This window comes from Dermochelys coriacea, chromosome 3 (assembly GCF_009764565.3).
Source record: "Dermochelys coriacea isolate rDerCor1 chromosome 3, rDerCor1.pri.v4, whole genome shotgun sequence".
NCBI classification, from domain to species: Eukaryota; Metazoa; Chordata; order Testudines; family Dermochelyidae; genus Dermochelys; species Dermochelys coriacea.
In genome coordinates, this window is record NC_050070.1 from 99,457,818 (window position 1) to 99,484,642 (window position 26,825).

Genomic DNA, 26,825 nt, shown 5'->3' on the forward strand with positions numbered 1-26,825 from the left:
TCTGATAGTATTTGTATCTTTTGCTAGTTGCTCTTCAAATTCTTTTTTGTCCTGCCTAATTATACTTTTACACTTGACTTGCCAGAGTTTATGTTCCTTGCAATTCATCTCAGTAGGATTTGACTTCCAATTTTTAAAAGATGTCTTTTTTTGTCTTTAACTGTCTTTTGTACTCTGTTTAGCCATGATAGTATTTTTTGATCCCCTTGCTATTTTTTAAAAATATATAGATACAGTTTGAGCCTCTATTCCGATGTTTTTAAAAATGTTCATGCAGCTTGCAGGCATTTCACTCTTGTGACTATTCCTTTTAATTTCCACTTAACTAGCTTTCTATTTTTTGTGTAGTTCCACTTTTTGAACTTAAATGCTACTGTGGGGGGTTTCACTAGTATTTTCCCCCTGTGATGGGGTGTTCACTCCACACAAGGCCTGAAGGGGTTAAAATGGCCAGGAGAGCCTAATAACCATCTAGGCTTCTCCTGGAGGACGAGACAGAGAGTAATGAGGGAGCTCAGCTACATAGGAACAGGAGGGCCTATATAAAGTTCAGTAGCTGAGAGTAGAAGGGGGCTGCAGAAAGAGAGGCTCTCAGTCACTGTCAGGGTGAGAAGGCAAAGTAGAAAGTAACCCAGGGACACAGCATTAAGGGATAGGATTGTGCTGACCTTGACTGCTATTTTTAGGGTCCCTAAGCTGGAACCCAGTGGCATGGTTAAGGTTGCAAGGAAAGAGAAGACTTAGATGCATGTGATATCCCTGGAGGGCCAAGCCACAAAGCGGGAGCAGTTGAGTCCTGAGAGAGTGAGACTGAGATAGTGATGGGGTGCAACTGCAGGAAGGAGTGTTGACCTAGCAGAGGTAATCCCCAGATGCAGCCAGAAGGAGGTGCTCCAGTAATGTGTGAAATGCCCAGTGACACCCCCCATACAAGGATAGTAAATTTAAGTACATTATGGCCACTATTATGAGCTATTCAGCCATGTTCACTACTTGGATTAGATTCTGCATGCCTGTGACGGGGTGTACCAACCCCACACTGGTCAGGCAGTGGTTACCTAATTACTCTGAGACCAAGTGGCCACTCCCCCTTGCTCCTGCTGTGCATGCTCCCAGTGGAGGGAGCATATAAAAGGAAGCAGCTCAGCTCGGCTCAGCCTGGTCTGGATGAGGAAGAGACGTGTGCTGCAGGCTCCTACAGAAGAACCACCAGATGACTGAGGCCAAGGATCCTGTCTATGCTGCAGAGAACCAGTTGACCACAGGGACAAGAATGGGAGGCTGAGCTGCTGTAGCTGAGGAGATGCCTGAGGTGAACTTAAGGGTAAGAAGCAACCCAAAGGATGTGTCAGGAGACATGGAGACCTGAACCTTCCTTTGGGGTGATTGGTTTCATAGAGCCCTGGGTAAGAACCCAGTGGAGCAGGGTGGGCCTGGGTTCCCCTACCCTCCCTGCAGTTGCCATTGGGCACTGCTGTCTAGGACTATTGGTACTAGAGGCTAATGCCTTGGACTATTGATACTGGGTATTACTGTCCTGAGAGAAAGGCTGGCCCCTGTGGACACTCACCCCTAGGCATTGCTGCCCTGAGAGAAAGGGGAAGTCCCTCATGGCACCTCCTGGACAGTGTCACTTAGGACTAAATCAAGAATTGCCATCTCCCCTTGTGGGTTCCAGAACTAGCTGCTCCAAGAAGCAATTATTAATGGCATCTAGAAATTTTATCTCTGCCAGCCATTCTGAGGTAGTTGAAATCCCCCATTGTTATTGAGTTTTCTGTTTTTGTAGCCTCTCTAATCACAGTCACAATCACCATCATCATCCTGGTCAGGTGGTCAGTAGTAGATTCCTGCTGCTATATTCTTATTATTCAAGCATGGAATTTCTATCCATAGAGATTCGAGGGTATTTTGAGATTCATTTAAGATTTTTACTATATTTGACTCTATGCTTTCTTTCACATATAGTGCCTCTCTCTGCCCCCACCACCAGTGTGTCCTACTATGTCATTCCTATATATTTAGTACCCTGATATCACTGTGTTCCACTGATTATCATCATTCCACCAAATTTCTGTAATGCCTATTATATCAAATCCTCATTTAATACAAGGCTTTCAAACTCACCCATCTTAGTATTTAAACTTCTTGCATTTGTACACTAGGGCTTATAAAAATTGTCAGTATTTAGTTGTCTGCCTTCATGTGATGTAATTGAATGGGGCTCTTTTTTGTTTGATTGCTTCTCTTTGGTACCTACTTGTACTATATCAACTTCTATCCTGTCCTCTTTCCTGGGATATAGAGTATCCCCTTTAATAAGTCCTCCCCAAGGGATGCGTCTGAACTGTGTGATCCTTCACACTTGTCGACTTTCTCCCAGCCCTTTTAAATTTTACATGCCAGCAGCCTGGTTCCATTTTGATTTAGGTAGTGCCCATCCTTCTTGTATAGACTCCTCCTTTCCCAAAAGGTTCCGCAGTTCCTAATAAACCATTGTCTCATTCACCCATTGAGACCATGCAATTCTGCCTGTATTACTGGCCCTGAACATGGAACTGGAAGCATTTCAGACAATACTACCATGAAGGTTTTGGACTTTAATCCCTCACCTAACAGCCTAGATTTGGCCTCCAGGACCTCTCTCCTACCTTTCCATATATCACTGGTACCTACATGTACCATGACCAGCAGCTCCTCCCCAGCACTGCAAATAACTCTGTCTAGATGTCTCAAGAGGTCCACAAACTTCGCACCTGGTAGGCAGTTCACCATGTGGTTTTCCCGGCCAACACAAATCCAACTGACAGGTTTCAGAGTAGCAGCCATGTTAGTCTGTATTCGCAAATTTATTTGAGCATAAGCTTTCGTGAGCTACAGCTCACTTCATCGGATGCATTTGGTGGAAAAATGCATCCGATGAAGTGAGCTGTAGCTCATGAAAGCTTATGCTCAAATAAATTTGTAAGTCTCTAAGGTGCCACAAGTACTCCTTTTCTTTTTACAAATCCAACTATCATTCTAATTTTTCATGCAAAGGTTTGCAAGTGGATGCAGATGAATCCTCCAAGTCTTGCTGGGAGATCTGCCCCTTTGCAGACCAAAGGCCAGCTCTCATGATTTTATTGCCAGTCTTGCAATAGTTAGGCTTTTTAGGGGTTCGCATTAGTATCTAATATCTGCTTTGAATCTTGTGAAGTTTCGCCTTTCTCCAGAATGGCTGTCATCTCTCATTATTGTCTTTGGGACTGAATCCTCAGCATGCTGGCTGCTATGTCTCTTTAATGTTTGTAGGTGGAGGTGAGACTGCCCCCAGCAAAGTTGGCTTCCCTCTCCCATTGTTTCCAAAGGGGCTGAAGCCAGGCTGGACTCAGGAAAGACGGTAGCCTGGAAGCCAGTATTATGAGATCCAGACATGGGACAAGAGACTTTGAAAGTGCCAGGAAACAGACTGTGGGGAGGGGGGGGGCAGAGAGTAACTGGGAATGGAGAGGCACAAGACAGGAAATTATCAGGAGTCAAAGGAAAGTGGATGGAGCAGGAGTCAGAGTGAGGTCAGTGGAGGGGGTTATGGGTGGTAGTTGGGAAACTGATGGATGCAGGGGAATGTGAGGGTAAGAGGCAGACGGGGGGGAGCAGGGGAATGTGGCATAGCAGAAACAGAGACCATGACAGGTAGGAAACTGAGGGAAATATGGGAAGTAAGTGAATATAGGGATAGATGGGAGACAGGAGGCTGTGTGGGGCCATGGAGAGAGAATACAAATGGTGCGACAGATTATTCTGCCTAGTTAGTGTGTGAGTGTGGGTGGGGAGGATCTCCCCATAGCCCAGGGGATATTAGAGGGGAGGTAAAATCCCCCCCAAGCAGCAAAGAGGGATGTATGCATTTTGTGCACATATTTTAGATTGAATTTTAAGTCTGAGATGATCACCAACAAATTGGGACTGGGTGGCTGCCCATGGGGTGGAAAAAATCAGAAGGCAGCAAAAACAAGAAGAATGGGAATGGAAAGCCCTAATGAAACACCTCATGAAAAGTAACTTTTCAGGCTTTAGACTCGGGATCCCAATTAGACTCTTAAGTCTCACAAGAAGAGCACTGAGCTGCAGGGTCATGAAGAGAGATTGAGGAGATGTCACATGCTGTTGAGGAAATCATGCAGGTTAAGAGGATGATTTTAAAACAAATAGAGAGGGAATACCTGCTCAGTGCCAAAACCCAAATGTGGGGCAAAGACTGAAAATGAGAGGCATGCTGACTATTAGTAAAGAAAAGTTAAAGGGATGTTGGAGTCATCCTTCATTTTATCCATACAATTTTTTTTCTCACTTCGGTTGAATTGAATGGTTTCTGAGATCCATATATATAGATTACAGTAATCTAAGAGGGAGACAGCTGGTTCATGTGGAATACAGGCACATTTGGGTATCAACATAGGGGATGTACTTCATATAAGGGATTGTTGAGTGGTATGGAAGAGTGGACCCAGCTTGAACAAAACATGTTTCTGGAGGGGAAAACAGAATGATATAAAAAAGTGTTTGTCACGAAGGGCAGCTCTGTTGTAAAAGAAAGGGCTGCAGCTCTTGTAGCAGTTGGCACCATACAGCAAACAAAATGCTAGCTGAGGGGGCTGACAAAAACATCCTTTTGTACTATCATTTGTCTCAACAGAGGAAATGGCCTGAAAGAAAATGAATGTACAGATAATGTGGATATGAGCTAATATTTGTTGTTTCATCCACTTGGATTCATATATTTATATTTTTGTGAAGTACATATTAGATTCAGGGATGATTTTTAGTTGATTGTTTGGTAAAAGCTATCTTTTCCATATGGTAAAACTGGTGCTACTGGCCAAGCAGACAGGGATATGTTTCTACCAAGTAACAAACATTATCATGAAAAAAAGGTTTGACTTTTTCCATTTAGCCTTAGGTACATTTCATACAGCTTACTATTGCTGAGGCTAGGGTACAATTTGTCATCCTCAATAAAGTGTGTAATCAGTGTTTGGGGCTTTTTCTTATTTTCCTGAATAGCTCCATTTGCTCATTGAGGCAGAGCTTGTGCCTTTTCCAGTGAATCTGCTGCTGCTAGAGTCAGACACCCATGGGTGAATTGTAGATTAACAATGTATGCATGGTGGAGAAGAAGTTTTGCCATTTGGAAATTCTTTTAATAATAGCACTAATACTAATTCTATAATAATATATAATGTAGTCATTGAGGTGCACATCACTTACAGCATTGAATTCTTCAACTTGAACTTCTGTAGTGGGAAAGATTGTGTGTTTGAATCAATCTTTATTTCTAGAGAAACACTAGGGGTCACCCTTCTTTATTTTAAGACTTTGTTCACTGCCCAGTTCCCACTGGCAATTTGTTAATTGTAGGGGAGATTGTTACTATAGAGTAGGAAAAGATTCTTGGCTGCAGAAGTGCTAGCCTTTCTGCTGTCTATCACTGCGTTCTGGCATCTACATTCTTTAGCATTACTCTCTTAAGAGGAATGAATTGTGTGTCTAAAAGTTGTTCATTAAAACAGATTAGTTCTCTGAGATTTCACATAGGATAAAGTTCAGAGAGTAAGAAGATTTATGGCTTCAATCAATTGTAGCTGTGTACCAATGTGGTTTTTGTCCTGCAGAAGTGCATGTGTGCACACATACATATCTGAGCTGTTTTTATAGCATACCTGGAGGACTGCGTATGAGGAACAAGTAAATGTAATTTGTAATTTTGGCTTTCATCTGAAAGAAAACTAGATGGGCAACAACATTCTTAAAAGGAGAGGAGTTTCCTGAATATCACAACTGTAAAAGTAAGCAGGTAAAATAAATATCAAGTACAGAAATCCAAACTTGCCTGTTATAGTACTTTAAAAAGCCTGGAGCCAGCTGTGAATAAGAGGGAGAAAAAGTGCCAATTCATTTTTATGCAGCTTCATACAAGGGTTACAAGGGACTGATCAGCCAGAAATGTAGGTATTAAAGTGACTTTTGTTTTTCTGCAGAGGAAATGTGGATCAGCTTTTTCCTTTGGTTGAGGGCGTGAAGAATCTCTTTTCTGCACCAAGACCTAGTGTTTCCAATGTTGGGAAACCCTTTGGAATGAAGTGAGGGTCTCTTTAAGGTTTGGGGCTTTGATAGAGTGATCTATTCAATCCAAGCTTACTCTGTCTATCGGTCATGGCTTTCATTTGGATGCACATTTATTGTCCGTACAAAACCCTTGTCATGGCACGTGAACACTAGTTTGTCCTGTTTATGATTTTTACAGTTTTAAATGGTGTAATGCCTATAGAATAAAATGTCTATTGCTGCAATATTTTTTACCTCATTTGATGAAATTCTATTTTAGATATTACTTACCTTAACTATTTTGGACTAAATCTGCCACCCTCTTCTCATGTTGACTATGTGGTCATATAAAAAGGAATCCCCATCCTGGCAGCAAGGTAGTCTAAAGATTGTTCTATCAGTAGCATAATCTTTACATAAGTTCCTTTCATTCCTCCTCACAAGCAGCTTTGAACTGCAATGGGTCATAGTAGCAATGTGAATCTACCCTGTGTAGCAAAAAGGGAAAGAAACCACTGAGGATCAAATGGCAGGGCTGATTTGTCCCTGGGGCACATTTAAACAATAGTCTTTGCTCTGTGAAGAGCCTCTGTAAAAACAAACAGAAAAGGCCTTGAGACTGAGATTATTATTATTTATTTGAGATATCTTGGTAGAGCCCAAAAACCCCAGTCATGGACTGGGATTCCGTTGTGAGACCTGCTGTACAAACATCGAACATAAAGACAGTCACTGCCCAAATGATCTTACAATTGAACTGTAAGACAAGAGACAACAGATGGATATTGTCAGGCCAAAGGGGGAGTACAAGGAAACAACGAGACAATATTGGCAGCTGTTGTCAAGTTTGTTGTAAGCATCACAGCAAAGGAGCATTTTGAAGAGGGATTTCAAGGAGGATAATGAAGCTGCTTTGTGGATGTTTGCTTGGAGCTTCTCCCATGTGTGAGGGGCAGCATTGGAAAAAGTATAAAGGTGCTTTATTAAAAAATGGGCAATGAAGGCTGTCATTGTTTGCTGAGTCAAGATGGGAGTCAACATCTAGATAAGAAAAGGAGTACTTGTGGCACCTTAGAGACTAACAAATTTATTAGAGCATAAGCTTTCGTGAGCTACAGCTCACTTCATCGGATGCATTTGGTGGAAAAAACAGAGTAGAGATTTATATACACACACACAGAGAACATGAAACAATGGGTTTATCATACACACTGTAAGGAGAGTGATCACTTAAGATAAGCCATCACCAACAGCAGGGGGGGGAAGGAGGAAAACCTTTCATGGTGACAAGCAGGTAGGCTAATTCCAGCAGTTAACAAGAATATCAGAGGAACAGTGGGGGGTGGGGTGGGAGGGAGAAATACCATGGGGAAATAGTTTTACTTTGTGTAATGACTCATCCATTCCCAGTCTCTATTCAAGCCTAAGTTAATTGTATCCAGTTTGCAAATTAATTCCAATTCAGCAGTCTCTCGTTGGAGTCTGTTTTTGAAGCTTTTTTGTTGAAGTATAGCCACTCTTAGGTCTGTGATCGAGTGACCAGAGAGATTGAAGTGTTCTCCAACTGGTTTTTGAATGTTATAATTCTTGACGTCTGATTTGTGTCCATTCATTCTTTTACCTGCTTGTCACCATGAAAGGTTTTCCTCCTTCCCCCCCCTGCTGTTGGTGATGGCTTATCTTAAGTGATCACTCTCCTTACAGTGTGTATGATAAACCCATTGTTTCATGTTCTCTGTGTGTGTGTATATAAATCTCTACTCTGTTTTTTCCACCAAATGCATCCGATGAAGTGAGCTGTAGCTCACGAAAGCTTATGCTCTAATAAATTTGTTAGTCTCTAAGGTGCCACAAGTACTCCTTTTCTTTTTGAGAATACAGACTAACACGGCTGCTACTCTGAAACATCTAGATAGTGTATGCAAGATGGTAGATAGCAGGGGGATAGGCTCTCAAGGGCCTTGAAAGTGAAGACAAGAAGCTTATGCTTGATCCAATGAAGAAAGGGGATCCAGTGGAGGGTTGCAAAGAGAGTGTCATGTTCTACGGTGTCAAGTATCGGGGGTAGCTGTGCTAGTCTGTATCCACAAAAACAATGAGGAGTCCGGTGGCACCTTAAAGCCTAACAAATTTATTTGGGCATAAGTTTTTGTGGGTAAAAAGCCATGTCTTCAGATGCATGGAGTGAAAATTAGAGATACAAGTATATTTCACTCCATGCATCTGAAGAAGTGGTTTTTTACCCACCAAAGCTTATGCCCAAATAAAACTGTTAGTCTTTAGGGTGCCACCAGACTCCTTGTTGTTTTTATGTTCTAGGGTGCAATCCAGACCAGTAAGGAGTTGTCATTTCCTGCCCTGTAACTCTGGATGCCTTAAATGCTCTGCTGCTGTGGCTCACAGCCCTGACACCAACAGCCAGCAGGCAAATATACACTGTGTGTTAAGCAGCTCTGGCTCAGCACTTTGATCCCAGCAGTCTTCTTGTTATACCCTAGCCACACTCTGGTATACACGAGCTTTGGTTACACCTGACAAGGTGACACCAGCACCCACCAGTCCTGAATTTTCCCACAAATGTGTGTTCTGCCATGCCCAGCCCTCTCCTGGACCATTCAGAGGAATAATGAGGGTTGAATTCTCCTCTAAAGAGATAAACTGCACATCTTATCACTTGAACTGGAGTTAACAATCACTTCGGTCAAACACAGCACTGGGTTGGTTTAATTTAAAAGTAAAACAAGTTTATTAATAAAAGGGGATAGATAGACTAGAAATGCTACCAGCAAATAAAAGTGAAAAATACTTTCTAGAGACTAAGTATTAACAAAACTACCTTCTTATTCAAGGTAAGGTTCTTACCGCACCACCTTCTAGCAAGTTGGCTGACCACCCCTCTGGTCAGGATCTCCCACAAAGTTCATAGTTCTTAGTTCCTTTGTCTTCTTAGGTGAAAAATAATTCCTGGTTCTTTGCCTCTCTCTTTTATAGTTCAGTGCACCTTTGAAAAGTATTCTTCTGAAGGTTACCTCTCAAAATAAAGTTAATTCAATTTGTGAGGAAGGGGACACAGAATCTGGTGGTGAAGGAAGTTCCATGCTGGTTTCTTCGTCTGTGGGTGTTTGCTATAATGCAGATTGGTCTATTCCTGCCCTCTCTGATGCAAATGAATGGCTACTTGCCATGTGATTACCAATCAACTCTGATCACACCTGCCTGGAGGCATCTGTCCTCTGTCTGGAGAAACCTGTTTACCCACTCCCCAGACTTGTCTGATAAACACATTTTAGTTCCACATTTCCTTCATATTTTTAAGGTCCCTTGGGCATTTACTGTGCACGCTTGAAGTGAGAATATTAATGATCAGTGTGTTATTAGTTTTCCAATGATACCTCACATGACACATACCAGATACAGTTTATGACATAAATGAATTGGGGACACTAAACTGGTCGGGCCAGCTGAAAGTCACCACTAGAGACCAGTGAGCCCTTTAGCCTCTTGTTTTGGGATGCTGTTAGGGTCACACATAGGCAAGCAATGAGATTGGAAAATGAGCCTGAAAGCAGTTTTTTTGAATGGTTGTAAGCAGGGCAAGTTTGTATTTGTCAAGGCCAGAGAGAAGGATGTTGCAATAGTTGAGATGGGAGATGATGACAGCTGGGACAACAGTCTTAGTTGTGTGAATGGATAGGAAAGACCATAACTTAGAGATGCTGTGAAGAAAGGATCAGCAAGATTTAGACAGCCTGGATATGAGGACCTAAAGAGAGGTCCTATTTAAAGACAATGTCCAGACTGTGGGCCTAAGTGTCAGGGAGGATGGTGGTATCATCCACAATGATCAGAAAAGGACATATGGGAGATGACTTGAGGGTGGGGGTGAGATTAGAAACTGTTTTATCTATGTTGATCTTAAATTGATGGCATGAGGAGATATCAGTGAGATTGGCCAGAAAGAGACAGAGCTGAACAAGGAAATTAATTTGAACTCTACCTCACTAAGAAAAGGAAGTGTTGCCAACATGTGCAATGTTATTGTGAATGTCATAATTTCAGACTTAATTTTGGCAGTGCTTATGATCTCAAGAATTTTGAGTGAGCCACTTGCAGCTCCCCCTTCTGCTGCTAATGTCTGCTTGTCCTGCAAGTGGCTGCTGCAGGGAGAGTGTCAGGGAGCTGGGGCCCACATTTTGTATGCACACTTATGTATAGATGTATATCCTAGAGGACCTGGTAATAATGCCTATATTTAGGTTGCCTAGCACTTTCCATTATATAAGATTCTTGTGACCATTCTTTTAAAGAAGCTTTAACACCTCCATTGTTTGCAGTGGGCCTTTGAAATATGGCAAATTTGAAGCCTTAAGGCTAGAGATGTGTCTTTCATTTGTCCCATGAAATTGCATTCAAGTTTGCCTGAGACATAAATTCCTGATTTCCCTGCTTGGGCTTCTGGTGGCAGAATAATTTTAATATCATGCAAAAATAACCAAAGATTCTATTTAAAGACCAGGATCATGCAGCAGGAGACACTACACTGGGATCAGCTCTAGTGGGATGGGGAGCTAGGCTCTCCACAAATGATCCCTGTGCCAAGCGTGAGGCCCCAGCAACCCATCTCCCATTCTAGGGCACCACATGGAGAAGGAGCATCCACTATCTTCTGAGCAAGAGGGGAAGGGCATGAGAGAGCCAGGCTGGGTTCCCACTAATGAGTACTCCCTCAGCACATGGCCCCAACAACCCACCTCTTAGCCCCTCTTGTCCCCAGAATAACAGCCATCTTCTGCTGTGTGCTACTATAATCAGAATGAAAAGGAGTACTTGTGGCACCTTAGAGACTAACAAATTTATTAGAGCATAAGCTTTCGTGAGCTACAGCTCACTTCATCGGATGCACGAAAGCTTATGCTCTAATAAATTTGTTAGTCTCTAAGGTGCCACAAGTACTCCTTTTCTTTTTGCGAATACAGACTAACACGGCTGCTACTCTGAAATCTATAATCAGAATGGTAGCAGAAGCAATAGCAATCTGTACTACAGGGTTGAAAGTTCAAGGTTCAATCCCTGTTTAGGATGCTGCAGTTGCATAATAACTTGTCTTTACCCTTTTCCTTTAAAAAAACTAGGAAATTTAACTTAAATGTACTATATTAAAAGAACATTTATTTCAGTGGCAAAGTCAAGCACTTGAAGGTTCAAAAATCTGGCATTTCCTGTTGCCCATGAAACCTTGATTAGGTCTGTTTGTATGTAAATGACTTTACTGAGTGCAAGGCAGTTGGGATTAGGTCCACTATCTTCAAGAACTCCTCCTGGGATGGTGAACGTCTCCTCCTTCCCATCCTCAAACACCGGTCTCATCTACATGAAAGATACATGTGTAGCTACATGTTGCAGTAAAAGGGTCTGGCAGGCCTCCGCCCTGCCAGAGCCTTTTGTCCCTGTCAGAATCTTTCACTGCAGCAGGGAAGGGCTCCAGCAGTGGGACACTATGCTGCTGGCATTAGCAGTGTAGATGGGTAGGGAGGCACTGCATATATCTTTACTCTACTCTCCTTAGCCGTGCCTTGCTGTCTACACTGCTGTTTATACCCGTGCTGAGGGGTCATGCAATGCATGTACTCTACACGCCACCTTAAGTGTAGACACACTGCAGAGTAAGCCATGGCAGAAGAACTGCAGTTCAGCATTGAGATGTTGCAGTTAATATAAGATGTCTCGGTGAGATTAATGAGATTTCATACAATATGCTTTTATACCAATTCTGCAGTATAGTCTCCTCTTGGAAGGCACACTCAGCTCTCATTAGCACAATTTATGGATGTATATTGAGAAGAGATTGCACCTTGGCAGTCCTTAGAAAGAAATGTTTAAAAGAAACCCCATCACCAGGTATTGTGTACAGTAGTAGATTTTCAAAGTTACATTATTCAGCATTTAAATAAAAGGTAAACAAACAACAAAAGGTCTCTGCTTACAGGGAAACACAAGACACTTGCAAAATGTCTATTGAAAATCAAGCTTTTTTTTAGCTATAGCGTGACAAAAAACATCAAAAACTGGAAAGAGATTTTTGATGCCCTGGAACTGATATACTGCAATGTTTTAGCTACTGTTACTAAGAATACTTGCATGAAGGCTAGTAACCAATACTCTGAGTATAAGCCCACGTCATAAGCTTGCTTTTCAGGAGTACTGGGTAGCAGAAGCTTCAGGTGAAGTTGAGGGGAACTGTGGGTATTCAGTACCTCTAAAACTCAGATTCTTAATTTTAAAGACAATGTGGGGGATATGGACCAGCGTTCATGTTGCACTTCCTGTCAGTACCCAGCCCGGGGCAAGGGAAGCTAAGGATCCAACCAGCGGACCAAATTTGGTGATGAATCCTGGGCATGTGCCACCTGAGGCACATGCGCTGAGAAGAAAGATAATGTTATAAAGATGGTATTTCTGCTGGAAACACCAACAGGTCCCTCAATATAACACTGCTTCCAGCTACTGCTGTCAACAAGATGCAACATTAGATAGTTTTACTCACATAAAAATATATTAAAAATAAAGGATCGGTCTTAAATCAACCATAATTAAGACATTCAAATTTAAGACTGAGCCTGCATTTTAAATTCAATGTATTTGTATTCAGTATTTCTCAGACCTCTGATAACTGACTTGAACTACATAGCCAAAACAAGTGGAGTTACCAATGGAATGGTTAGGTTTAGGCTGAACTCTGGACATAGCTGGAGCTTCTGTGTGGGGCGGGGTTATGTAACTTTCCTATTTGCATATTAGAATATAGTGGAGTTGGCCTATGGTACAGGATAGCACAATCCCGAGGACTGCATTGTGGCTTTTATGGGTGACTCTAGTGGCTGGAAATAGCCATAGCATTGAAATACCCTGGCAAAACTCCTTCCCCTAACAATACTTGTGTCCCTTGAACTGGTGGCATCTGTGGAGTGGCACAGAGCTATCTAAACCCACTACAGTTACCAGGGAACTGCCTCTATGTTGGGGGAATTATTTGTGGAATACTTACAGCTTACTTTATGATGCCTTTATGTTGGCAAAACTGATAGGAGCTGCAGAGCACTCATGTGTCACATCCTAAAGGTTCTGTACGTCTAACAGTTACACCAGCTAATACAATTGCTTTCTTTCTCTGCCTCAGTCATCCAGATCCCTGATGTGATGGGTAGCTGAAAAACAGTCACACAATCTTCCACATAGGGTATGTGTACGCAGCAATGCAGTGCACAGCCCTGCAGGTCTGAGCCCAGGCTCAAGCCAAAACACCCTTGCATCCATACTGCATATTTGCTAATTTAGGGCTCAGACCCAAGGTCCCAGGATCCTGCAGGGCTCAAGGGTATGAACTCGTGTTAAACTGGGACCTAGGATCCAAGCTCTATTTGTTTCCTGTGTGCGTGTGGCCCCGGCTTGACTCTGGTCCCAGAAGTCCTCCAGATATATCCCAGAGTTCCTGGTGGCAGAGAAGCAGTGCTGCAGGCAGCCATCACCATGGCCAGAAGTGCTATTACTGTCTGGCCAAGTACCCTCCCTCTGCCTGCTCCTGTTCCACTGGTGGCTTCGGCTCTACTTTGCTAATGCATGGAGCTTGCCCAGAGCAGGGAGCAAAGTTGCCCGGTGGGAGGCTGCATACACTCGCCACTCTCACAGTGCATGCAGCCTGGACACCCCTGCACAGGCAGCCCCAAGGGGCCTGGGAGCAAGGGACAGGGAGGGGCAGTGGTAGAGTTCCCAGCTCAGCATGTCCAGGGGTCTCTGGGGGCTCTTACTACTGCCTGGCTCCAGCTTCTGGCCTGGCCAGGGATAGGCCTTGGGGGGGGGGGGGGACAGAAGAGAAGAAGAACGTGGGGTCTTGTGGTGAGGGGTGCTAAGGCCCATCTCAGCCCCTCCCAATGGGAAGAGGCTGGCGCTGCCCCTGAGCCTCGGACAGGTGTGGAGCAGCGCCAGATGGAATCTGGGACAAATGTTGTCCCAGAGTCATTCAGCCCAGGACCAGGACTTGAAATGTACATTTCAGGACTGTTCCACTCTATTAGGGATGGTTGGTCACCCTCGGGGAGTGGGAGGGAGCTAGGCATTTTGGGATATATTTACTTTGACTTGCATTTGCACACTGCAGTGTGAATGCCAGAGCCCTAGGTTTGAGCATGGATCAGAAAATTCTTAACTGATGATTAAAATACAATTTAGACACTCAGTCTCAGGGTTCCCTGGCACAGATGAGCTGACTTGAGTCCCACTAACTCTCGGCTTACATTCCTGTGTAGACATAGCCATAGAAACTTAATACCCATTAGAACAATCGAATCTAGATAGTGATCTTCCAGAAGTGATTAGCAACTTTAAATGCATTATCTTTCAATCTTTAGTAGCCCTGACTTCATAAGGTATTTAATGGTTGCAGCTGATAAAGTATGAAGTTAAAACAGAATTTGTCCCCAGGTGTCAAGATTTATAGGAATGTCTGCTAGAAAGTCCCTAAAATAGGGATGCTGCACATTTCTGAACAGTAAACACAAAGTGCTCTTGTCTGAGCTAGGCAAAAAAGGCACTGAGTGGAGAGAATATATCTTCTGGCTCCAGCCCCTTTGTGCTGGATTCTCTGGCAGGCATAGTGCTCAGGCCCAAGAAAGTTACTCTAGGGTCTAACCTGAAATAAAATGTTCCGTGAAGCAGCAGGTCATGTCCAGAACCCTTGCCCTAATAGAAGGTATGTAATGGCGGGCTTGCTCCTTTAAGGTTTGGGGGCTGGAACTGACCATCCCTAATGGAGTGTGGCATTTTTTAGTAGTATGAGATGGGTATGGAGGAGCTGTTTCTCCTGTAAAGAGCTGCAGGAATCTGCAGAGAGATAGAGACTGCAGAGTCTGCTAAGAGTCAGAGACAGTGGCCTACTAAGGCAGGGGATGTTGGCTGGGAGTAAGTAGACTCCAGCAGGGGACCCTGAGTTTTCAGGGAAAAGGCTCCAGGAAAAGAGGGCTTGGGAGCATGAAGACTTGATGAGGATTTGAGAACTTTTATTCTGAATATTTTTCAGAGTGGTAGCTGTGTTCATCTGTATCAGCAAAAAACAACGAGGAGTATTTGTGGCACCTTAGAGACTAACAAATCTATTTGGGCATAAGCTTTCATGGGCTAAAATCCACTTCATCAGATACATGGAGTGGAAAATGCAGTAGGAAGATATATATACAAAGTACATGAAAAGATGGGGGTTGCCTTACCAATGCTAACAAGACAATTCAATTAAAGTGGGCTATTATCAGCAGGAGGAAAAATCACTTTTGTAGTGGTAATCAGGGTGACCCAATTTTGTCAACTGTTTGAAATGAGTGCCTAAGGTGCCACAAGTACTCCTCGTTGTTTTTGAATATTTTGTTATCTTAATAAATCAAGCTTCAGGGAGGGGTGGTGTTGAATTTAAGAGTCTGTTTTGGTAATTTGACTGAGAGCACTGGCCTTGGGAGGTGGCTGGCTTGTTCACAAGGGGGAAAAGAGAACCAGAGACATAGCCTCCAGTCATGGTTCCCTCATCCCTGAAGTGATGTTATGTTGACAATGTATTACATAATGGTGACATTCAATCAGAGATTGTAATTCAATTCTACTTTGAGAAAGGTGCTCTCTGGGCCCCAAATATTGTTAGGATTGCTAATCACAGATGTACTCTGAGTGCAAACCTGTTAAGTGTGGAGGGGCCAATGTTGCCAGGTCTGGTTGAGGTAGATACAGATTGACTGGCACATATGAGCTGACTTCCCCCGCTTTCCCCTGGATACTCAACCCCCCACTCTGCCCTGGCACCGCCCCCACTCCACCCCTTTCATGAGACCCCGCCCCTACCCGCCTCTTCCCACCCCTTCCCTTCCCCCATTCCAACCCCTTCCCCAAAATTCCCCGCCCCAACTCCGCCCCCTATTCCAACTCCTTCCCCAAATCCCTGCCCTGGCCCTGCCTCTTCCCTGCCTCCTCCCCTGAGTGTGCTACGTTCCCACTACTCCCTTCCCCGACCCGAAGCAGCAGCCAGGCAGGAAACACTGGGAGGTAGGCAGAGGAGCAGGGACATGGCGCGCTCAAGGTGGGGGGAGGAGGTGGGGCGGGGGGAGGTTGGCTGCCAGTGGGTGCAGAGCACCCACTAATTTTTCGCCATGGATGGTCCTGCCCTGGAGCACCCACGGAGTAGGTGCCTATGGACTGGCATCTGTACATTGCATGCTCATTACTATGGGTTTGGGCTTTGCTTTGTGCAGGCCATCTTTGGGAACTTAAATGTTTGTTGATTGGCTGCTTCTGGATCAGACTCTAGGAAAGCTGGTTGTTTCTATCAGCAGCAGGCCTCTCCATTTGAATTCTCAAAACTAGCCCATGATGGGAAATCCTGTTGAATCTTTGTTGCCCAGGCTTCTATAAATTCTTTCAGAGCATGACTTACTCTAACTTCAGTGTGCAGCCCAAAACACGGAAGTGGCTTTACTTACTGCTCTGGTCAGAAATACTGGAGTGGGCCCTTGTTCTTAAACTTTGACTATGGAAAATGAATAATTTGGGTCAAGCTCTAAGGTGGAGTTCTAAGTGGTATAAATTAAACCCAGGTGTGTAAGCTACTTGAATTTAAGGATGAAAATCCATGTTGGCATTCTGTGGTGCAATTTAGGACCTGGGGACAGATTTAAAAGGCAGCTAAAAATGCAGATGGGCACCCAGTGGGCTTTAGGGTTGCCAATTTTCTAATTGCAGAAAACTGAACACCCTTGCCCCGCCCCTTCCCAGAGGCTCCGCCCCTTCCCCATCTCTTCCCCGCTCTCCACTGACTCCATCCCCCCTCCCTCTGTCACTTGCTCCTCCCCACCCTCACTCACTTGCTCATTTTCACCAGGCTGGGCCAGGGGGTTGAGGTGCGGGAAGGGGTGAGGGCTCTGGTTGGGGGTGGGCCTGGGGTGGGGCTGGGGCTGAGGCAAGGGGTTGGGGTGTGGGAGGGGGTACAGGTTCTGGGTTGGAGGTGCAAGCTCCTGGGTGGGGCCAGAATGAGGTGTTCAGGGTTGGGGAGGGGGCTCAGGACTGATGCAGGGGATTAGGGGTGGGGGGGTGAGGACTCCGGGCTGGGGGTACGGGTTCTAGGGTGGGACTAGGAATGAGGGTTTTGAGATGCAGGAGGGGGTTCAGGAATGGGGCAGGGGGTTGGAGTGCAGGAGGGGGTGAGTGGCACAGGCTCTGGGCGGCGCTTACTGGGCGTGGTTCCCGGCCAATGGGAGTTGTGGAGCCAGTGTTTGGGGTGGGGGCAGCGCATAGAGCCCCCTATGCCTACGAGCAGGAGGGACATGATGGCTGCTTCCCAGGAGCCGCGCAGAGCCAGGTAGGGAGCCTGCCAGCCCCGCGCCAATTGGACTTTTAACGTCCCGGTCAGTGGTACTGACTGGAGCTGCCAGGGTCACTTTTTGACCAGGTGTTCCAGTTGAAAAAGGGACACCTGGCAACCCTAGTGGGCCTGAATGTCTGTGCAAACCTGATCCCTGGTCCTTGGAGGTGCAGGTCCCTTACATATTCCATTTGTGGAGTTCAGTGTCTCTAAGGATTTATCCTTATCACTAGTGTGATGAAGGCAGCTGAAACCATGGAAGAAAGAGAAATATCAACTATCACATCTATTCAGATGAACACCATTAAGGGTCACAGATAAAAAATTATCATCATAGACTCCTATATGGAAACTATATTCTCATCAATGAGAACATTAAATATTAAAATTGGATACCTGGATTTAGTATGCCATATGTTGTACTGAATGAATCATATATAGCAGCAGTTCTCAAACTTTTGTTCTGGTGACCCCTTTCAGACAGCAAGCACCTGAGTGCAACCCCCCCATATAAATTAAAAACACCTTTTTATATTTAACACTATTATAAATGCTGGAGGCAAAGCGGGGTTTGGGGTGGAGGCTGACAGCTTATGACCCCCCATATAATAACCTCACAACCCCCTGAGGGGTCATGACCTCCAGTTTGAGAACACCTGATTTATAGCCACAAGTTCAAATGTGTACATAATCCAGATATAAAAATATAAAATTGATACTTTGACTATGGTATCATTATTCACAAATGTAATAAAATCTAATAATGGGACTATGAGAATGTATTGGTATATGAGACAAGTATATAATATAATCAATACATTTTACAAAACATATAGAATAAAGTCCTGCTGTCAATCAGCATAGATCCATTGAAGTCAATGAAGTTATGCAAATTTACATGAAGTAAGGCTCTGGTTATTGTGATGGGGCAAGGCCAGATGGCTATGGAAGAGTAGTCTTATTGGGATCCGGGAAGTGGGCAGGCGAAGCCCATCCACTGCTAAAGGATCCCCCCCAGCCTAAAAGGGGGATCCACAGGACCTAGATACCCAAAAAATTCCGGGGGACAACTAATAAAATAACAGGGACAGGAGTGCGGTCAAAGGGTCAAAAGAAGGGAACCGGACGGGGACACCGAGCAGAGAATCCCGGACAGCGCCCACTGCTCCTCAAAGGCGTCAAGGGAGTCAGAGGACGCCACCCAGAGGAACTCTGCCCGGATACGTGGACGGACCGAGGATCGGAAATAGGCCCTACAGTCACAGGAGACTCCATCGGCCAACCTCCTCACTCTGGTTTTGTAGATGGCCATTTTAGCTAGGGCCAGGAGGAAGTTGACCAGGAGATCCCGTGACTTTGTGGAGCCATGGATAGGGAGTGCATAAATGAGACGGTGAGGGGAGAAGTGCAGCCAAAAACGTAATAAGATATTGGTGAGGAGCCGGAATAGGGGCTGCAGCCTGGCACACTCCAGGTAGACATGTGCCAGGGTATCCCTCACGCCGCAGGTGTCTGGGATTGAAGTGAACCGCGCCAAGTACACGCCCGTGCTCACGGCTCCGTGAAGGAGCCGCCAACTGACATCCCCGGTGGGCCTTGGGACTAAGGTGGAATATAGGCTGGCCCACTGGGACTCCTCACCCTCCAAAGGTGGCAGAAGGTCTCGCCATTTTGTATCGGGGCGGGACACGAGGGTGCGGGCGTGAAGGGTGTGGAGCACGAGCGTGTAGAGATGTTTTCTTGGCGCGGTTTGAAAGCAGACCGGCTGCATCTCGTGCATCCGGCTTCTAGTGAAGGGGTGAAGGGGTCGGTTGGGTCCACGGGGCAGGGGTCCAATTAAAAGGTCCGGCGGGCCTGGGGTAGCGGGTGGGCGGGGCGTGCCCTCGTGCAGGACCCGGTTGAGATAAACCTGAGCAGCGGGCGGCAAAGCGGCCTTCACCTCCTGAAGTATGCGCCGGGGAGTACAAGGTCTGGAAAGCCCCATGCGCTGAGCGAAGGTTAGGGGATCCAGCCAATCTCCCCGGTCATAGTCCAGGAGGTCTCCGACTCTTGTGACCTCTGCCAGGACCAAAGTCTGGCGCACCGAGCGGGACTCCGCCACCTGCAGACGGAGCTGGGGGTTGTGTAGCAGGGGGTCCATGAGGAGATCTTCCCCCTCGGTGGCCGCCACGGACCTGGTCGTTGTAAAGAGTTTCCAGGTCCGGAGGAGGTCCTGGTAGAAGACCGGCAGCCCGGAGAGGTCTCGCGGAAGACCTCTCGGATGGAGATAAAGGAGCTGCCGGTCGTATCAGAGCCCTCGGAAGCGGCGCAGGAAGGCATGCGCCAGTATGCTCCACGCCGGATTACCTGCACCATAAAGGAGCCTCTGCAGGGTCTGGAGGCGGAAGACATGGACCTGAATAAGCAGACATTTTAGGCCCTGCCCTCCCTCCTCCACAGGTAGATGGAGAACCCCTGCAGGGACCCAGTGCAGTCCTGACCAAAAGAACTCCAGAATCGATGTCCGGAGGTTGGCCAGGAAAGCCGGGGCCGGGACCAGGGTGTTGAGCCGGTACCAGAGCATGGACAGGACTAGTTGATTAAGCACTAGCGCTCTCCCTCGAAGGGAGAGGCACCGGAGTAGTCCTGTCCCATTTCTGGAGCCGCTCTATCACCCCGCCCTCTAAATTCTGCCAGTTCTCTGGCGGAGAGGGATGTGTGGCAGAAAGGTAAACGCCCAGATAGAGCAGCGGACCCGTGCTCCACCGGATGGCCTGAAGCGCGGGTGGGAGGGAGCTCGCCTGCCGCCAGTCCCCTACCACCAAGCCAGAGCTCTTGACCCAGTTGACCGCGCGGAGGAGGCTGCTGAATAGATGGCCTGGCAAGCCTCCACCCGCACCAAGTCGCCCGGGTCCTGGACCACGAGGAGCACATCATCAGCGTACGCTGACAGGACCAGCCGCAGCTCCGACTCCCTCAGCATCAACCCTGTCAACCTTCTTCGGAGGAGACAGAGGAAGGGCTCGATCGCCAGAGCATAGAGCTGGCCTGAGAGGGGCACCCCTGCCATACTCCTCGCCCGAAGCTGACCGGTTTGGTCAGGGTCCAGTTGAGCCTTACCAGACACTCTGCGGAAGCGTACAGCACCTGGAGAAAATTCACAAACCTGGGTCCGAATCCAAACGCCTGCAGAGTGCTCAGGAGATACCCGTGATCCACCCTGTCGAACGCCTTCTCCTGATCTAAGGACAGGCGGGCGAACGACAGACCATCCCTACACCCAAGTTCCAATAGGTCCCGGACCAGATATAGGTTGTCGAAGATGCTGCGGCCCGGGACGGTGTAGGTCTGGTCTGGGTGGACCATGTCCGCCAGCACGGACCCTAGCCTCAGGGAGATGGCTTTTGCCATGATTTTGTAGTCCGTGCTGAGGAGCGAAACGGGACGCCAATTTCGTAAATCGCGGAGGTCCCCCTTCTTCGGCAATAAGGCGAGCACGGCTCGCCTGCACGAAAGAGGGAGGACCCCGCTCTGCAAAGACTCGGCCCAGACGGTGACTAGGTCTGGGCCCAGGACGTCCCAGAACACGCGGTAGAACTCCACGGTCAGCCCGTCCATGCCCGGAGATTTATTGGTGGGCATGCGACGGAGGGCTTCCGAGAACTCGGCCAGAGCGAGAGGCAGCTCTAGCCGGTCTCGGTTGCCCACGCTGACCGTCGGGAGCTCCTCCCAAAGCACTCTGCAAGCGTTAGGATCGGTCGGATCCGGGGAGAATAGGCTTGCGTAGAAGGTTCTCGCCCTCTCGCACATCTCCACCGGATCGGTGAGGGGGGTGCCATCTTCTGCCAGTAGGCAGATGATATGTTTCTTAGCCCCCCTCTTTTTTTCCAGGGCGTAGAAGAAGCGGGAGCCGCAATCCATCTCCCGAAGGAGACGGATGCGGGATCGAACAAAGGCACCACGGGCCCGATGGTCCTCGAGGGTCCGGAGCTCCTCCCGCTTCTCCCGGCACGCTCCGCAGAGGGATGGATCCTCGGGGCTGGTGGCCAGACGCCTCTCTAGCTCTAAGACCTCCCGTTCCAACTGCTCTATCGCTGCATCCCTCCGTCGGCTGGCGCCCCAGGTGTAGTCACGGCAGAAGAGCCGGGCGCGCACCTTCCCTAAGTCCCACCACCGCCGCGCCGAGGGAAAGGCATGCCGCTGCCCTCGCCAGGCTAGCCAAAATTCCCGGAAGGACGCCACGAAGCCCGCATCGTCCAGCAAGCTGTTGTTAAAATGCCAATAGGCCGGCCCTGGCCTCTCCGCGCAGAGGGAGGCTGTCACAGTGGCTATATGATGGTCAGAAAACGGGACCGGCCGGATGCTGGAGGAGTGGGCTCGTGAAAGGTGAAAGCGTGATAAATAAATGCGGTCCAACCAGGAGTGGCGCGACCGATGGGCCTCCACCCTGACAAAGGTGAACGTGGAAGTGTCATCCGGGTGGTGGTCGTGCCAGACGTCCACCAGGGAGTGGTGTTCGACTATCTCCTGGAGGACGGCGACGGCGGCCGGGCTCTGCTCCATCCCCGAGCGGTCCCGCTCCTCAAGGGTGATGTTAAAGTCCCCTCCCAGGACCAGGCACTCCTGAGGATCCAAGGTGCCAAGGAAGGCGGATGCCTGCTGATAGAATTGGAGCCGCTCCAGGCTTGCTGCTGGGGCATAGATGTTGACGAGGTTGACTACGAACCCCTCCATGCGGACCCGGAGGTGCAGCAGGCGACCCGGCACAGCCTCGGCGACCCCCAGCACCTCGGGCCGTAGGTCGGGGGAGAACAGGGTCGCCACTCCAGCCGTACGAACTGTGAGGTGGCTAAAGTAGACCCTGTCCCCACAATCCAGCTGCCAGCTGTCTTCGGCGGTCGGATCCGTATGGGTCTCCTGCAGGAAAACCACAGAGTACCTCTCCTCTCGAAGGAAGGAGAGCACCTGGGACCTGCGGAGACCCATCCTACAGCCACGGGTGTTCAATGTTGCGATGGTAAAGGGTGCCATGAGGAGGGCTGGGGGGGATCCTCGCCGGCAGGGATGCTCGTGGCTCCCGGCGGGCCGTGCAGCAGTCCGTGACCCACCCCGTAGGTGAGTAAGGAGTCACGGAAGTGGCGGACCCGCTGGTAGGCCACGCCGCCCTGCCTCCCGGTCCTTTTCCCCTCCCCCATGAGGACCCTTGCAGCCCGGAGGATTTGATTAAAGTCCCCCCATCGCTGGAGGGCAAGCTGGACTTTGTTGCGGGAGCCACGGACGTCTTCTAGGAACTCCCGCAACTCCTCTCGCAGCACATGGGGGGCTGGGGTTATGGTCTGGTTACTCCCCGACAGGGCCCTTGGTACAGCCCCCTGGCCCAGCGAGATGGGCAGACTGGGTGCAGACCGCCGACGGGGCTCCTGATGGGTTGACCTGAATGCTGGGGCGATAGGGGGCGGCGGAGGGAGGATAGCAGCCCCTGGTGGGTCGGGACGGGTAAACACAAAGGACACTCCCTGGGAGTCATCTGTTGGAAAGGGGAAGGAGACAGTCCCAGGGGTGGCAATAATATCTTGGGAGGTGGGCGGGATAAGGACAGGGGCAGGGGTAGAGGTGAGAGTCTGGGTCGGGAGAGGGCTCTCACTGATGCCGGGCGCAAGCTGTCTGGTGGATTTGGCAGCCACGGCATCAGGAGGTGGACTTTCTTCTGTAGGGTCCTCTCCCGGGAAGGAGGTCGAATGCTCCTCACCAGCGAGGGATGCCCCTGGTGGCTCAGGTTCCAGCCGCGTGGCACTGGCCGTCGCCTCAACTGGCTCGGCGGCTCTCAGCGGGGTGCCCTCTGCAGCCGGGTTGATGGAGGAGTCCAGGGGCTCCTCGGAGGTGGGAGCAGAAGCAACGGTTAGGGGGAGGGAACATGGGGAAAGCGGGGCTGGATTGAAGTCGCCCAGATCGAGGCTCACTGGCATAGGATCGTCCTCCCCCTGGGTGACCGGGGTCAGACCCAGGGCCTCGATCTCCTCATATATAGACAGGAAATTGTTTTCCGCTACCCCGGGATTCTCCCCGCCAGCACCTGATGCGACGGTTACTTCGGGGCACACTGGGGTTTCAGATGGTGCCTCGGGGGTCTTGGAAGGGAGGGACTCCCATGGAGGGGAGATACTGCCTTCCAGTGCTGCCACGTCTTCCCCAGCCGGCTCTAGTGGATGGAACACACCCGTGGGTAGAGCGGAAGGCTCGGCATCGGTGCCCCCCTTCCTGGTCTTCCGGGGGGCCTCCGCGTCAGATGGGAGGAGCGGAGCTCGAGCCTTCCGCTTGCCCCGCTTCCCCTGGCCTAGGCCCAGCCCTCCGTGGCATCATCCAGGGGCTGGCTAGCAGGGGTTGTGTCAGGGGGCAGAGGCGATGACTCAGGGACTCGAGGAGGTAACGGTGGGGCAGCACAAGGGAGGGAAGATTCCCCTTGGGGCGGGCCCTCTCCCATGCTTGGTGGTGTCCCTGCCGCACCCTCCTCCACAGGCCCCGCCAGATTGCAAACAGCGGGGGCGGGGTTCTCCCGCTCATCTGGGCATAGTTGGGGAGGTGCCCCTTGGGCCCGAGCGGGAGCAATGGTGGACTGGGAAGGAGGAGGGGTGGTTTCGGGTACTCGGCAGCTAGGGGTGTCGGTGATGATGGGGCCGGTGCTGTGCCGGGGCTCGGGGGTCCTGGATGCCCCTCCCTCCCAGGCCAGGGGGCAGTCCCTCCGGACTTGCCCCATCGCCCGGCAGAGGTAGCACCGGGCCTCCCCCGTGGAGTAATGCACCCGGTAATGGGCCCCCTGGTAGGGGACTAGGAAGGACCCCTCTAGTGCCTCTCCATCACGCGCCGTCGGCGGCAGTTGAAGCTGCACTTGCCGGTGGAACGAGAGGACATGACGGAGGGCGGGGTCTTTGCAGCCCAACGGGAGAGGGCTGATGACAGAGATGGGCTTCCCCAAGGTAGAAAGGGTGGGTAACAGGGCGGCATTAGGGAGAAAGGGAGGGACAGAAGTCAGGACCAGGCGGACGCCCAGGTCTTCTAGCGGCTCTAAGGGAACAAAAACGCCCCCTACCGCCAGGCCCTTCTCCACCGCCTCCTGGGCAGCGGCCTCCGATGTTAAGAAGAAGACGACCTTGCCATACATTTTGGAGGCCGCCACAATGGCTGTGGGCCCCACCACCCTCGCCAACGCCCGCACATAGGTCTCCACGTGGGGCGAGGCGGGCACCAGGAGGCAACGAACGCCATGCTTCCTGGTCATGGTGGGAAAGGGGCCCCGGCCGCTATAGATGGTAGCGGAGGCGGTGGGCTGGAGAAATGACGTAGCGGCAGGCGGGGGGGGGGCTGCCGCCACCTGGGCGTATGCTCTGGGGGCCGGGGGAGGGACACCTGCAGAGCTGGTGGAGGGAACAGCAGGGAGGGGCACCCCAGCTGGAGATGGGGCTGGGGCATTGGGGGCAGCCCTTGCCATGGAGGGCCTGGTCTTTTTAGCGGGGCCCTTCCCCTTCTTCTTCCCCTGGCCCTTCCTGCCGGCTGGGGGGACTCCCCCCGAATCTGAGGGGGTGAGAGACGTGGCAGCAGTAGAGGTCACCCCAGTGCCCGTCGCTGCTGGTGCCCCAGCGGGGGCGGTGGCAAATGGTTCGGCAGCAGAGGTAGAAGCTTGGGGGGGTGACGGAGGGGTAGGCGGGGGAGGGGGAGCTCGGGCTGCTGGAGAGGTCTCACCCGTCTCATCCCTCGCCATCATGAGCAAGGAGGAAAGGGGGGACACCAAAAGGAGGAGGGGAGAGGGGAAGCAGGTCGACCACTCCTCCCTGCTAGGCTGCAGGCAGGGGAGGAGGGCGCCAAAAGGGGTGGGCTGGACGGGGGGCAATCAGGGGTTGGGGTCAGTCACCGACACAAGGTGGAATTCCGGCTCCTCTTGGTGCACTTACGGGAGGGGGGGATACAACAACATTGAGGGTGCAGTGAAGAGGGTTGCAACTAAAATGGGGAATTGCACAAGCGCATGGGAGGGGGCATGGGCACACGGAGCGAGGGGCTAAGCGGTCTGGCGGTAGAACAGGGAAACCAAGGGGCTAGCTTCAAAGGCTGGGGCGGGGCAAACAAACAAAGGCTGCAGAAGGAAATGGGCGGGGCAGGCAAACAAACTGAAGCTAGTAAGGGGGGCTGGAGCAAAAGAGGAGGCAAAGCCAGTGGCAAATGGGGCAGGTAGTAAAGGGCAAAGCTGGGGGGTAGACAGTCCGGGGGGGGGGCACATGCGCCCACGTGCACTTGCACAAGTCTTTTTTTAAGCTGGCTGCTGCTTCTGGCCCAAAGGGTGGAAATAGGGCGTGGCAAGCCAAGCAAGCAGCTGAGTCCAGAGGCAGGAGCTGAGGCAGATGGTATAGAGCCAGTGGGGGTGGTGGAGGGAGCAGCGGTGGTGGTAGCAGTGGTGGGGGTTGGGGGGACACACAGATGGATTGGGGGCAGCTCCACACCACACCCCCTGTGTCCCTGGAAACACAGTCAAGACCCCCACCACAAGAGCACAGTTTGAAAATTACTCAGTCTTAGGCCCCCTCCACGGTGGTCTGCAAAGTCTCTAGGTGCTCCCCCACTGGTAGATGGTCCTCTTCTCCTCCTCCTCGGGGCTTCAGCAGCTCCAGCCAGCAGACTCCACAGCAGCAGCAGCTCCAGAAACTCCAGGTGGTGGTCCAGGCAGGCAGAAAGGACCCCTCTCAGGTGGTGGTGGTGGTGTCCACAACAGCAGTGGCTGGGGTCCCTCACTCCTCCTCTCTGGGGAGTGGGCTAGCAGCCCCTCCCCCGGGGCTGCAGTTACAGCAGTAGCAGCACCCGAGAGTGGGGGGTCCAGCAACCAGGTAGCAGAGAACGGGGGGGTGGGTGTCTGTCCCAGCCAGGGGAGCAGCTGGAGCAGCAAGGAGAGCTTAGGGCCTAGCAGCAGGAGTAGCAGCTTCCCACCTCCCTCCAAGCTAGAAGGCTATGGGAGAGCAGTAGGAGGGAGAGAGGGATTCGCTCCAGGCTAAACAAATCCCAGGTACCAGGATAAGTGAAATGGCAGCTGCTTCAGGTCAATTAAGAACTTTCCAGAAGGCAGGGAGAAGGCTAGGTTGATTGGGACACCTGAAGCCAATCAGGGGCTGGATGAAACTAGTTAAAAGCCTCCCAGTCAGTCAGGTGGGGGTGCATGTCAGGAGCTGTGGGAAGAAGTTGTGCTGTTGGAGAGGCTGAGTAGTACATACCATATCAGGCACAAGGAAGGAGGCCCTGAGGTAAGGGTGAAGTGGAGCTTGAGGAAGTGAGGGCGGTTGTGGGGGAAGTAGCCCAAGGAATTGTACATGTCATGTTTCTAAAA

The 26,825-nt window shown here is 49.8% G+C and overlaps 1 long non-coding RNA gene across 1 annotated transcript; it reads left to right on the forward strand.

The window, feature by feature from the left end:
* Positions 1-228: 228 nt before the first annotated feature.
* On the forward strand, positions 229-5,740 carry LOC122459095. Its single transcript, XR_006279559.1, has 3 exons — positions 229-404; positions 1,333-1,347; positions 5,729-5,740. It is a non-coding gene; the product is annotated as an uncharacterized LOC122459095 (long non-coding RNA).
* Positions 5,741-26,825: the final 21,085 nt, after the last annotated feature.